Here is a 14,922-nt window from a genome sequence, read left to right on the forward strand (position 1 = left end):
ACCCCCCCCCCCCACACACACACACACAGAGCTGGGCTAGGTGTAGCTTGCCACCCAAATGGACATAGCGCATTATACAGAGGAACAGATCATAGGGCACAGGAAGGTTTGTTCTCCTTCAAAACGGTCAAGGGAAATGGAGCTGAAGGTTGCATCTCATGGGCCCAGCAAGACATTGGATCACAAAAGCCTCCCTACTGCACTAGGCTGGAATACCATAACCCACAAACTATATGTCACAGTGTCTTCTCCCAGGGCTGCAGCCATTTTTCAAACATCACCTTGTAGAGTTGGGAGGCTATTGGCTACCTCCATAGAATTCCTTTTTGGATAATGTGGAAATCAGTCCCAGGTCCTGATGCAGGAAGCAGGCCTGCATCCTCCTGTGATGAATATGTGATCCAATTCCCAGGGAGACCTGCACCTCAATTGGGCATGGCCATACCCAGTAATACCAATTCTTATGCTGGCAACCTGAGTCTCATTATAATTTTTGCTTTGCTGAAGCACCGGCTACTGGAATCACAGGATCAGTTGAGAATCTTACTTTTATTTTTAAAAAAATTACATTATAAAAACTCTTTTTGGGTCTTACGATTTGTACAAAACTGCTTGGAAACATGAAGCAGGTGGAACCAGTAAGCAAAGAAAAAGTTGCCAACATTTACAATTTTATAACAATGTCATGGTTTTCAAGGCAATTTCAAGATTCTTAAAGCAATCTTGTGATTATGGAGGGCTTGACGTGTAAGTTTTGAATATGTGAACTTGGCAATGCTGCTGTCTGGACCCAGCAAGTATGGACAGTGCAGGACCACAAAGGCTCTTGTCTTCTCTCTCCCACAGAGAGTGACTCTGTCTGTATCTCTGCACAGGACATGAGCAGCTTCACACCTGGCCATTAAACGGTATGCCCCTTTAAGTTTATTCAGTGTTATATAACACTGAGTCCAACCAGGGTGAGATGGGACAGTGTGCTGACTTCATATTACAGACAATGGCAGGTCATGAGTACAAGTTAGCTCAGCTCATCCCACTCCCAGCTCACAGCCATCTCTGCTCATAAGTAGGCTAGCCCTGGAAGAGCATATGTCCATAGGTCAGAATTGAGGGAGAACAATGAAAAAAAACAGGAGTGGAGGAAGCTACCACAGCTTTTGTATGCATTACTCCTGACTCTCTCCAGAACTAGTGGCCTCCTGTTTTCATGAGCACAATAATTATTCACCTTCTGGAACCCCAGCTAGTAAGACACTGATGGGAACTGTAGAGGCTGGAGGACATACAGACCCTTCCTTTGAGGCTTCTGTCACTCAATCCACGTACCAGGCCCACTGGTATTGGGTTCTCCTCTTTGCCCCCAACCCCGAACAAAGTTCTTTCAAAGGATATTGCCTTTGAAAATTTCAGTCCCTTGCAGAGATTCACTCCCCATAATACATACCCCTCAGTACCCTGTGGTGCTCTCCAATCACCCCTTGCCACAGCTGCAGGAGAGACCTCACCAGCCAGCTCCTGACCCTCCCCGCAAGTATTATGGGAAGACTTCTAGCAGGGCCCTGCCAAGCTACCAGGTAACCTGTCCCAAAAAGCTAGTACACTGGATTATGATTTTATCACTCCTCCCCAGCTTCAAGCATTTGTGGTTTTCCAAAGCCTTATTCACTGCAGCCACCCCGAGCCTGCTGGACACACACAGCCATCCATCCCCTGAATGAGGTGGTTGTACAGGGCACAGAGACACCACTCACTCCTTCTATAGTCTTTCCCTCACTCTGAGTAGCAAACAGTGCACCTTTCATGTAACCCCCCCTGCAAAGCAGATGGACTGTGTCTACCACCAGGGCTCTGGAAAGTGTGCAAGTGCTTCCCCTTTGGGGTGAGAGACTCACACAGAGTTCACCCCATGCCAAAGGCTGCTGTAGTCCCAGGAAAAAATTAAAGCAAAGGCAGGGCAGCAGAAAGAAGGTAAACATTGATGCAAGGAGGACACAGAAGGCAAGATGCTCCCCAAGAATGAAGCGCAGGCCGGAGCCCTGCGTAAGGAGGGAGCAAGCTGCTCCAGGAGTCCAGGCTGGAGCCGCAACAGACATGGAAATGGAGATTTGGACTCTTCCCTCCATTCAGGGGTTAGAGGCCCTCTGCAGGGCTCAGGAAGCATTAGTCTGACCAGGCTACTATGGGCCGTAGTCCCTGCCAGGTGGTCTCATGGGAGCTGGGTACAGTCAGCACTTCACAGAATCAGACCCAGAAAAAAAATCTCATGATTAGGCCCAATTTTTCCCTTTCCTCTCAAGCACAGGAAATGGGCAGCTGTCCTTTTTTTGCAGCTAATATCTTTTCTTACTGAAGCTAGTCAAGTATCCCTTCCTGGGGACCTGCTTGGTAGGTTTATTTTGGGGGCGGGAGGGGTTATCCCCTGTTCCCCCAACTCCAACCAAACATATCTGGCATCAGCCAAACTGAAAAGTCTGGGGCTGTGTCCTCACCCCAGAACCCAGCACCAACTGCGATTGGGATCACTTAACCCAGCATCCTACAAGAGAAGACTATTGCAAGGAGAAGCAGCAGGTGTGACTGATTCCATTGTAGAAGTCCACAGAAGCTCAGATGCACCAAAGGGGGAACCCAACGCACTTGGGAAAACACCAAGTAGTACCAGACAGCTCTTGTACAAGCCCCTGCAGAGTCTGGATTGACACTGGTGGCGAGGGGGGACAGTCTGTCCCAGTCACAGATGGGTAAGAGTAGTGCCCTGCAGGCTGGAAAATGGTGTAGACAGGTAACTTCTAAATGACCTCAGACCATTCCTACTTTACTGACTAGCACTCAGGACCTCCAGGGCTGGTGTGTGGGGCCAGATCATATGTAGGGGTTCTTCAATCCTGCCCCCCAAACAGAATACACACGGCTCACCACTGTCCTCCCACACCTCAGTGGGAATTAAAGGGTATAACAATTAACTGAATGACACCCATGAAAACCCAGAATAATCTCTGGGAGACAGTGGTAGGAGGTACATGAGACCGGCATTGGACCCTGCATTTGCAAAACTACCAGCCACAGAGGTGGCTAGTGGGTAGACAGTGTCATCCTGTTATTGTACTCCAGGAAGTATGTGCCAAACATGAGGCTGGATAGGGAAGGTTTCCCTCTGGAGAGTACCTTGGTCAATCAGTGTCTTTGCTCAGAGTCATGTGACTTACACTACAACCATTTTGCCTCATTCTTCACTCATTCTGGAAGCAAGCTGCTGCTCTCCCACTAGTCACCTTATGCTCCCTTCCTCCTCCCCAACACACCTCTTAGCTGTGTGACCGAGGAATCAGTACTGTTAGAATTCTCTGGGCAACCAGAGCAGTACCAGCCCCTTTGTCTTCCACCCTGTGATTGCCTCAAGTATGGCCATCCCCATTTACTGCTGTGTGTGCGTGTGCACACGTGCATTCTTTCCACGGTGCCTGCCTAATATGCACACCCTTTCTGCCACTGCACCCTGCCCAACATTGCCTGCTTCACTGTCTTCTGAAAAGCATGAACATCTCTGACTACAGCTGGGCCCCAAGGGAGGTTTTGCTAGCATAGCTACCTACGGTTGCTGAGCTGTGTTTTACCTGGGGGACAGACTGCACCTGGAAGATTCAAAACTGCTTTTCTCCTTATTCTCCAACTGGAGGGGAAACACCAACAGGGATAGCTGAGGTGAGCATCCTCAGAGCTGAATGCGTGCTGTCTGGATATTTACATCTGCCCTCAAACACCTTTTTCCAGATCCTCAGGGCATGCAGCAAAGTCCATGTGCTATTTATTCACCCCAGGGCCTTCCTGGGTCAGGGTGGGGGAGGGCTCCTTCTGGAAGAAAGCAGCTTTAAGCATGGGTGACCTTTAGTCACTTTTATTGACTGGTGGTCTTTGCTATGATTGGTCCCTGGAGAATCATGACAGGCCCACACTATCAATCAAAAAAGCTATACCAAATACAGTTGTCTCCCCCTTCCTCCTCTGTTATTGCCCAGGGATACTGCTGTCACCACCCAGGCCTCATGTGAGATATGTTTTAGCCCGATGTTTTTTCCCAGTCAAAATTTCATCCGGAGGGGGCGGGGGGAAGGGAAGCATCTGTCCCTCTTCAGCCATCCTGTGTGTGAGATGTCATAGTTAGGTGTACTCCTGCTTTATGGGGATCCTGAGACTGGAAGAGGCATTGCCAGGCAAGTGCTAAGCTTTGGTGCCCAGATACCATGGAGAGGGGCAAATTTGTAATAATCATCCAGACTGAAAGGCAACCTGCGATCTAGCCAATGTGTAGTTAGATTGATCCAGGATGTACTTCAGCTAAAGGGCAATTATTCATATAGGTCTTTAACTAGCTTACGTCTGGCCTGCCAGTCCTCTGGAAAACGAGTGCGAGTTAATGAAAGGCTGGAGGCACTGAGCTGAACAATAGTGTTCTAGAGCTAAGGATCTCAAAGTCCTGGAGTTTAGAGGGAAGACTGCTACTTTGTGTCTCACAGTCCCCCTGCTGCAACCAGAGGAAATGATGCAAAATGAGGGTGAATCTGACAAGAAACCCCCGTAGCTCCTTTCAGTCATGACACTAACCCTTGAGCCTGGACAGCCATTGAGATGAGACATTGCTAATGACAGTGGTTTTCAAGTGTGCTCCAAGCCACCCATTATGTTTTGGCTTTTCCATTCCCCCTTCCTGGGAAGGATTCAGGAAGGGCCTAATCCAAAAAGAACCTTCCTCTCCTAAGAAGTGTTATAATTAGAGTTGCCATGAGAGTCACAATACTGCAGGTCAGATCCTACCGTAATTGTGGAGTAGTACAAAGTGGCCTTATATTTGCCCAACAGGGCAGACAAAGATTTCCTTTGTAGGAGGGATGTTGACATAAAGTTGGCATAGCCAACTCTGATCTTGTGCTTCTTAGACAGACCCCACCAGGGGAAGGTAACATGTTAGGAGGTGGGCAAACCTCAACAGAATAAGAAAGAAGCACACACTAGAGCAGTCTTTGGGCTGCTGTGGCTTGCAGCAGAGGAGGAACAAGATGGCATGGTTTGGGGACACAACCAGGACTAGAACTGAGAGAGGTTTAGAGATTACTTAGAACCACTGTTGTTTCCAATTGCCCTTCAGCTCTGCCATGCTCCAGCACAGCTAGTACTGAGCCCTATGAATGCACATTACTACACTGCTGTCATCCTGGTGTCTAACTGAAAAGAACCAACATGAGAGGGTCAAGGTGTCACAGAGCAGCAAGAAGCATCCTGATACTATGCAGACAGAGTCTCTATTGACCATCAGGCTCATGCCAGACTTGGAGAAGCCCTGCCTGACAGGTCATGCTCAGGAGCATCCTGCTCTGAGCTCCCCATGGGTGGGTCCTGAGCCCAGGTAGGACTGGATATGCCTTGCTTTTTCAAGCTACAATACTTTTTGAAAGAATGTCTGGGAAAATTCAAGGGCAATAAGTAACAGAGGTGCAAGGGGCAAGATCTTGTGATCTGAAACCTGAGTAAGGCATTGGAAACGGAGATGTAGTTTATGGCTGCTCATCAGAGCAGAGACACAACTACCTGTGAAGTTACTATTGAAACTGGTGGTGTTAGATACAATGACTGTATAAATAAATAGAAAGCAAGACTAGAACCCCAGCCTCCCGCTCAGAGTTTGGCAAATAAAGAAGAGCTCTTCTTGCTAGTAGCACCCAGGGCAACCCCTGTGAGAGAGTTGGGGGGTGGGGACGGATGGACAGGACTGTGTTGGAGTTCCTGGCATGGCAATGTTGCCAGGGCATGGATCCGCTAGGGGTTGGGGATAATTCTGGCACCCCCCCTAATTTGTGGTCCAGGGTTGGTGCCCCTCTCATCCACCTCTAGTTATGCTACTGCTTCTAGCTCATGCTTGTAATGAGCATAAGTCTTCACATCCTCTACATGGATCTGCCACTGGGGGACAACATTGCTCACATACTTATGAACCAAGGGCTCAACCCAGTCCTCCTCAGAGTCAGTAGAAAAAATTCCCATTGACTTCCTGAGGATTGGATGAGGCCCACAGGCAGTACCTTACAAGGTGCTTTTAGAAGATTTGTTGCTGGTCTGAGAAGGCAGCAGACTGTTAGCTTTGCCTGGTACATAGGCTTGTGGAAATACTCTCTTGGCACTCAGCCACATTGGGTTGGGGATGGTATCTCGTAGACAGGGACAGGAAATCAGGTTGGCTAAGCAAAAGAAGTAATGCCAGATCACTCATGCTGACTAGGAAGGATCATCAGAAGGCAAAACCTGGGCAAAAGTGGGCAGAATACATCAAAGACATCACCTAGTGTGCAGTTAAAAAACTGAATGGGATATGGGTATAGCAGCAAATGCAGACCCATCTCCCCTCAGCACTGACAGAATGATGCTCTTCTCCCATGAATGCTCACCTGAGGCTGATGTGTTTCAGAAAAGAGGAAGAGGGTGGGGAGTTAGATACATGGACGAGATTCCTGAGTGAGGAGAGTGCAAAACCCATCAGTACTGAACCTGGGGAAGAGATGGTTACAAGTGATTTCCCTGAGGGAGGGGATTTGCTAAAAATGGGTCTGCCCCTATTTCTGACACGGTCCTCCAGGAGAAAACAAGTAGCCACCTCAAATGACTGCTAAAGTCAGGACAAATAGTAGGAAACATCCTGGCACTTACAGCAAGGGTTTACCTGCAGCTTCATGAGTGCCAGCCTCCTTCACATGTCATTCCCAAGTTTCCACAGGGGTTAGCTGTCTGATGAGGGGCAGCATTTGTGATCATACATAACAAGATGTGAGAATGTTTATTCAGATACTGCAGGGCGTAAATCTAGGGTTCAAGAAACTGTCCTGTCTCCAAAGAGAGCACTGTGCACATTATGGGACAGGGTGTTTGGTTCCCCTGAAGCCTCAGGCACAGTCCAGTGCCAGGATACTCAGTTGTACAGAGCAGCGATTTGACCCAGCTGGGAACATTTTGTGTCTGTGGGCTTTTTACCAGGGACTGACTGCAGGACTTGTGCTCTTGGCTCCTGTGCTGAGCTGGATGCTGAATTTGTGGTAAACATAGCCTTCAGTGCAGCACTATTCAGCCTTGGCTGACGTTAGCTGCGGAGAAGCATAGGGCCTTGGAACTCAGAGCAATACGCTTACTGTTTGCCAGTGGCATCTGATTATCTTCTGACATGCCTTATTCAAGTAGGGGGCATCTCAGTCTTTTTCACTGGGGAGGGAGTTGCCTCACTTCCAAGCCAGCACTCTCCCCACCAGATCACATTGTCTCCCCTCCAGCCCATATAAATATAAGTTGGCAAACTCTGCTTTTCCAGCAGTGAAATTGCTTAAGTCTCCCCCCTTTGGAGTCTGGGGAGCAAATGGCACAATTTCACCATCACAAGGCAAAGGATGGAGGGAAAGAATCAAATCCATCAGCCTTCAGGATATCTGATCTCAATAAATGATCCTAGCTTAGTTCTCTGGCCTTGCTAGCTCTGTAAGAGTTCTCCTAGTTGGTGATGGTCTGTGGCAGAGGAGAGGAGACCTCGAGGGCCAGTACACAGAAGATTAGCTGAGCTTGCATCACCTCTCCCAACGGTCTCTCTGAAGCAACAGCAGAAGAAACTTCTTTGTCGTGCAGGTCAGTCAAACAGTCAGAAACTGAGGAGAACAGCCCCTGGCTGGGGAGTAGGGCCCCAAGGGAACCTAGGAGGGCAGGGATGCCCAAAAAGAAACCCTTCAGTGGATGGTGGGCAAAACAAGGGGGAAGAGTTGTTATCGCTAGATCAGAGGGGGATCCACAGGACTCTGCAAGACAACCAGTGGGTTCCAGTGTCCATCAACCACCTCTGAGCAGTAATAACCACCGGCCCCTTGCAAGTATAGCACAAGAAGCAGCTACCATAAAGCTGCCTGCTCCAGCAGGAGCAGCTGGAATCAGCTCCAGAGCCATCCTAACACCAGTTGCTCTCTCTCCATCTGCTGCCTGCTCTACATCCAGCACTAACCAGGGGGTCCTTCCTCCCTCCTGCCCCTTAATCACTCTTCCCCTCCATCAATGGCAGGGGGCAAGCCAACCATGGGGTACATGGGGATGCTCTTCCCTGCTCTCCCTCATGGGGTATGCCTGATGCAGGTAGGTTCTTCTCTCCTGGGCCCAGCAGGTCTGGGGTTCTGTTCCCCAAAAGCCATACGAGGAGAACTGATACTGGGGAGCTGACATGCTTGGGAAGGGTTCCTTGTGGCTGGTTTCTTTCCCCACACAGAGTGAAGGGGAGGCCAGACTAATGGGAAAAGTATTCAGGATGCCACAGCTCAGAAACACTGGGATTTGGGCTGAGTGAGCTGGGAGTACTGGTCAGGGCTTGTGGAGAACCTGTGTTTCCTCAGCTCAGATAAGGGAAGTGGAGTACTGCCATGCAGTCAGTCCACAACAAACTGGTCTTGCTACCAGGGGTTGACCATGGCCTCACCCAGCCTACTACACCCAACAGCCCACTAAGGAATATATAGAAATGGCTCCACTCAATGAGAGATGAGGGCCTGTGGGACTGACAAGAAACAGAAGTCACCAGGATGTGCTCAAAGGGGATGTGCATGGGAAGAATGCAACTATGGGACATCTTAGAGAATGGTGAGAATGGGGCATGGACATTTGGGGAAAGCAGTGGTGGAGTTCCAAGGTGTGAGTATATTTAAGCAACCAAGGCTGACTCTAGCAGGCAGCTTTACCCCCAAATTGCACATGCTCCCTGCAACCCCCACAGCACAAGAAATACATTTAAAAACAAAAGTCCATTATTTAATCAAAGTCTAAAATCCTACAGGAGTCAGAGATGGCAGAAGAGTGGCAACCACTGGCTACTTCCAGTCTTAAATGTCCTAGTACAAAGCTGCCCACCAAAGGTTATTGAGGTTCTAAAGGGTTTCACTGGCTTGCTCCCTAATGCTTCCACTTGGCTCTGTGATTCATGGTTAAACTCATTAAGGGTAGCAAAGGGAGGAGCAATGCAGCAAGATCAAGTGAAAGGGAAGGTATATTCAGATACCCATTGCTGATGCAACCTTTGGCACAAGTGCAAAGTAGGGCTTGAAACTCTGCCCTGAGAGCAACAGCAAGACATCTTAGCTGTTCTGTCACCACACCTACTACTGTAGCAAAAAGGGGGGGGGACCAGGACAACCGCCCCAGGAACCAAAGCGAAGGGTGTTAACAGGTGCTGCCCAGCCAGGGTGGGGTGTGGGATGGAGCCGTGAGCAGCTTATTTGGGGGGCATGGGAATGGGGGGTGGTTCCTGCTGCTGTATGGACCCCTGAGCAAGCATGGGGGGTGTATGCCCCCCGCATCTATGCACAGGACAAGGGCGGGCTGCTGCTATGGGTTTGCCTTGAGCACCAAACTTCTTTGCTACGGTACTGACCAAACACCTGAACAAGAGCAAGGCAAGGACAATTTGTGTGTGCACACATGTACATATAGAGGTCAGATTTTGCATAAACTGCAACATGTTGGGTGAATGCTAGGTGCTGAGCTCTTTGGAAGATGTGGCAAAAAATGCCCTACCAGTGAAATCAGCTGAATGAGCCTTCAAAGCCAAGTGCTGGTAGCTACATTGCTTGGGACATTATAGATAGGGTTCCTCAGACTACTTAGGGACAAAGTGCTATTAAGACTTCTATTCCTTCCCCTTCTTGATGCTTGCTGTTAACATACCTTAACTCTACAGAGACAACTCCCAGGTCCCTCCTGCATAGCTCATGTTCTACCCAGCTAGGCACATTTTGTTCTTTAATTTCTTAATCTCTTTCAGTGGTTCTTTCCCATTCCCCACAGCTATGATTCATCTGTAAGAAGAAGCATGATGATACTGCAAGGAAAGCTATTCCTGGGAAATCTTTGACTTGGTTTGAAGCAGTAAGCAGCAGATGTCTTGCCTGAGTGCTAGCACAGAGGAATCTGAAAAAATCTGAGAAGCACCTTCATTTGAGGATTATTTTCCCTGTGGACTGAAAACTGGGAGCCTGCTGAGTGATGTGATGTCCATTATTCCTACCCTAGGCAGAGCAGCATGATTCAAGGCAACAGTGCCAGGACACTTGGGTTCTGTTCTTAGCTCTCCTACTGATTTCCTGCATGACTGTGACCAAGTTGTATTCCTGCTACATGAAAGGCCAGAGTGAAGGTGAAGTCAGCCAAACCAAGGCTTAAAGCAGGCTGGATTGTGTGGGAAGCACAGACAGGATTTACAAAAATCAACTGAGAGAGGAGAGATGAGTGCGAGGTGAAAGGGGCATGCTCAAGGCACTTGGATAACAAAGCTACTCAAGTCTCAGCATTTTGTTATGGTGATGAGATGCTGTGTCTGCAACAGCAGTGAGTAAGAGAGTTAAGTGTGGGAGGACAGACTGAATTTGGTGACAGGCTTATAGGGTCCTTTTCCAGGGGTGCCTGTAGGAGAATCCTCCCTGCAGGAAGGGACTGTGCCCAAGTTTCCCATTAGTGTTTATTTCTCTCTTCTCTTGCTCATAAAAAGGGATCTGGCCCTTGGGCATTTGCAATTCCAGGTGAGTCACTAGTGGTGGTATGAATAAATGAGATTATTCCACCAGAGGCCAATAACCAGGCCTAGCCCTGCATGAGGGCCACAGGAAGCTTTATGCAACATGCTCCTAGACAATAACTTCAAGGACTGCTAACATAAGATGTTCAGGAGACAATGTGGCAAACACCCAAGACTCTTAGAGGCTCCAATTGGAGATGCATGTGTTAATTAGGATTCTGAAGAGCTACAAGCAGCCTCCCTGTAACCTAAATGAATTTACTACCTTTTGGCTTTCCCCTGTGCTCTACTCAGCACCTGCTGGTCGGAAGCAGGGTGCTTACTCCAGTGGATACAAACACTATGGATGGGAACACCACTGACCTCCTCTCCATCCCTTTGTATTTATACCATAGGCCATATGACTTCTCTTTTTCCCCTGACATCCACATAGCTAAATCCTATAGAGGCCCAAGTACCAACAGAGGCTGATGCTCCCAGGAACAAATCCTTAGGACAGGAAGGTGTGGCTCACAGGAGACAGAAATGGCTACGGATGCTTCAGTGAAGTTCACAATAATGAAGCAACTTTGTCCTGATTTGTAGGAAACACTAGGCCAGTGATCATAAGCTGGGGTTACCTCATGGCTATCCCAAGGGCCCCATGATATATATCACAAGGGAAATCCATCCCATCCACTTCACTGGCTTGGCTCTGACTCTAAACAGCTCCTTCTTCTCTTAGTAATCCTTAAACTCTGTCTCCCCCAAGGCAGTGATGATCTTTGAGCACTGAATATACAATAAACTCTGCCTAACAGATGAATCCTACTGAGCCAATCTATGTCCTGTTCCTTGCCCTCCAACATTAGGAGCACAGAGGGGGATACTAGGGATATTAGGGACTAGGATATGAGGATACAGGAAGAACTTTATGAGGTTCATTAGAGGTGAACTCACCCCTCGCAGGGTACTTATCCACACCTGAGTAACAGGGACAACATAGCACATGCTGAGAACGCTCAAAGTGTTCTTACTCATTGCTTCATAGAGGAAAATTTATCCTGGTTCATGACTGGCTGGAAGAATTCATGGAGTGAATTGGAGAGCTCCTACTGCTCGTCTCCTGGGAGATAAACTCTATCGAGGGGATCTCAAACAATACAGTCCAACTGTGCATGGAAATGACTGCCTCCTGAATGGCTGCTGCTGAATGACACTGGAGTCAACACCAATCAGATTGCATATGCAAATCTCTGCCTCCTGATGGGCCCATCCAAAGTGAAGAATAGTGCATTTCAACCCCATTTGATTCAGCATGGAGAGCCCTCCAGATGGAAAAATTCAGAACATATAGAATAATAACAACATTGACTTAATGCTTTGATGGGCATCAGTCATTTCCCTTGAAACACTAATTAAGCTCAGCTTAACATGGGTCAGTATTTGCCTTCCTAGCCAGTGAACCTAAAGGTTCAACTACACAGAAGTCAATATTTATGCAGGATATTATTCAGCCACCCAGAATGAGATGTTGGATTCTAACTGCTTTTCAACCAGCCTACCCAACTTGCAGACATTACTGATCATACAAGTTACAAATTCCCATGCTGTGCTGATTGGAAAACAGTGCAGCTATCCAACCTGAATGCTGAGATTTGCATATTAGACAGTTAATTGACAGGTGATTAGCAACTGTACAATATGCAAATCCCTCTGCTCTTGTTACTTCCTGTACTCTTTGAATATCTCCGCAGTATGCAAATCCTCATGCTCAGGCATACAATTAATAGCCAATCAGAGTGCCAGGATAGTTAATGACATTGGAATGCAGCTACCAGCCAATTTCCGTATCCATGCAGTAGGAAAAGCTGTTGCTTTTGCCTTCATCCATATGCCCACAACAAATATGACCAATGTGATGTCTCATTCCATACATCGGGTAGAAAATGAAAACATCTATCCCTAAATTAAGTCTCAACAATTAACGCATTAAGATAGTCTCAGAGATCAGTGCAGTTAACAGTACCCTCAGTGCCCTTCTGCTCACTGGTCATTCATTTAACTCATTATTGTTAGCATCCTGTAAACAGAAAGCACCCTCAAATTCATGTTCTCATCATACAGCTCTCCACTGTCAGATCTGGCCTTTGGCTACAAACCTCCTCCCAGCTTGACACTATACTGGGAACAAACTGTATGGTGTGGACGGCTGGCATTTGCTGTTAAAAAACATCTAGTTATAAAACTCTCCAACATGAAATTACAACGCAAGAACTCACTATGCAAAACCCAGACAATTGGCCCATTTTTTTTATATTAAACTAACAGGAGATCCCTATGTTGACACCTGACTGCTCATGCATGAACCAAGAGAATAATGTGGTATATACAGCTGCATTATGTCCTTGTATAATACCTGCTTCTCATGTTAGCTGCCTTCTCTAGTAGCTAATGTACCGCATATACCAAAGTGACCATGGCCCCCCTCCATCATGGATAAACATGTATGTCCCATGTGGGCCTAGCATGGGAAAGCCTAAAACAGACACACAACTCAAACTCTATTGAGGGCCACTTGCTAGGTGCACTCTCCAGGGGAGGGTCACCATTGTGAGATGGATGGATCAACTCTGATTAGACAGGAGCCTCCTCAGTGTATTTGCAAGTAGGAGATGTAACTGTGCAGGCAGCTGCACGTACAGATTAATGAATGGCTGTGCAGTGAGGACACATTTGCTTTTCAAATGTTTTTTTCCTTTAATAAAGTGCTTTAATAAAGAATTATGGTAGGCCACTGGTATTGCATGGTGGCTCCATATGGCTTGCAGGTCCTGTGTCTTGAACCTCTGGCCTAGAGGAAACCCTGGCTCTGGATGCCCTGTCTGCCTACAGCCCGTAATAGCACACAGGACTGTTGGCTTCATAGTTCTGGACTGGGCCTTTCTGAGGGTGGGTGAAGAAGCAAGATGGATAGGAGTCAAGATGGATAGGAAATAAGCAGAAGGGATCTGAGGAACATTAATTGAGCTGCCCTGGAATTCACATTCCTACAGGTCTAAGATACGCAGACGGGGAGGTGATTTTCCAGCTTCCATGTGCATCTGATACTTCATATAGAGCCTTGAGAGGGGTGTGAGAAGTGTATTTATAACACCTACTTGGGGTGTGCACATACAGTGGGAAACTCGATTTTCCTGTCACAAGTGAAATAAATAACAGCAGTAATAACTAAACAACACAGCATAATGCAGTGATTATAGTCTAGTGGTACCTCTCCAGAGCCTCACACATGGCTCATTTTAAACAGTCAATATAAGTCACTTTATATTGTTACCAAGAGACACCACATCATCAGGCTTTCTTGGTTGCGGGGGGAGGGGAGATGATGACACCAGTGTTTTCCACTGAGAAGTATGGCTGGAACACTAACTTACAGAACCACTGGTAGATGTATTACGTCTGCCTACAAGTAGCGGGAAACAACCATGAGTAATATGGATGTGTCTGGCCATGAGCCATTAGAAGCTATTTCACTAGAGCACTAGGCCAATCATAGCCCTTTGGCCAACCAAAAATTTCCAAAGAGCATCTGACTTGCAGAACCACAGGAATTAGAAAAGGGAAAGCTCCATGAAATCATCCAGTCTGTTCTTTTGGAGCCAAGGCAGCCCTGGGCCATAGCATCTAGTCTGCTGCCCAAGCTAGCTCTGAAAGACTCATTTAATGACTCTTCCACCACTTCCCTTGAGAGACTTCCCCACACTCAGCCAGACAGGAGGGTCTTTGTTAGGGCAAATCTGTTAAGACATTGTTTCCAGGTCTTTGGCTTAAACATCCTTTTGCACAATTGTGTCTGTTGAGTCCTGCCTAGTCAAGTCCTCTGGATGTTTGTGGAGAGCGACGGCAGGATACCTGACTGCATACGACTCCCCACCACCTCTTCAGCCCAGATACGCATGGTTAGTTCTGCTACTCAAGAACACCGGAGCTCTGGGATTCTCTAGTTCTTTCCAGGTTGCCTCAACATTTATAACTCCCAATTAAAATGGGATGCCCAGTGCTGGGCTTTTTCTCTCAGCAGCAGAGAGAAAGTAACAAATTCTTCACTTAGATCCACGGGAGCCAACCTTTTGGCAGGCATGCCACAAGGTAAGCCCAGCCCTCTCCAAGTGCCACTCCAATCCCTTTCCCCTGCCTGATCGGTTGCTTTGCTCTGCTCTCTCCTGCCTGCTCTATCAGGCACGGCTCTCCTTGCTCCCTGCTGGATCTGCTATGTGCCCCACAAAGTGACTGTGATGCTACTTATGGCACATGTGCCACCACCCCTAGTTCAGATGATGCTTCTAACCATTTTAGAAAGTCAG

At 47.6% G+C, this 14,922-nt stretch overlaps 1 protein-coding gene and 1 long non-coding RNA gene across 2 annotated transcripts in view; one reads left to right on the top strand and one right to left on the bottom strand.

Moving 5' to 3' along the window:
• Positions 1 to 13,165, top strand: part of LOC109289673 — a 21,280-nt gene extending 8,115 nt beyond the window's left edge. Inside the window, exons 2-3 of the long non-coding RNA XR_002095444.1 lie at positions 10,199 to 10,203; positions 13,154 to 13,165. This is a non-coding gene — a long non-coding RNA (uncharacterized LOC109289673). The remainder of the gene's footprint in view (positions 1 to 10,198; positions 10,204 to 13,153) is intronic.
• The window catches only part of MTSS1L (MTSS1L, I-BAR domain containing), a 140,701-nt gene that overhangs the window by 109,035 nt on the left and 16,744 nt on the right, over positions 1 to 14,922 (bottom strand). The gene's annotated exons all lie outside the window — the stretch shown is intronic.

This window comes from Gavialis gangeticus, unplaced genomic scaffold (assembly GCF_001723915.1).
Source record: "Gavialis gangeticus isolate Ggan-Ray unplaced genomic scaffold, GavGan_comp1, whole genome shotgun sequence".
Lineage (NCBI taxonomy): Eukaryota > Metazoa > Chordata > Crocodylia > Gavialidae > Gavialis > Gavialis gangeticus.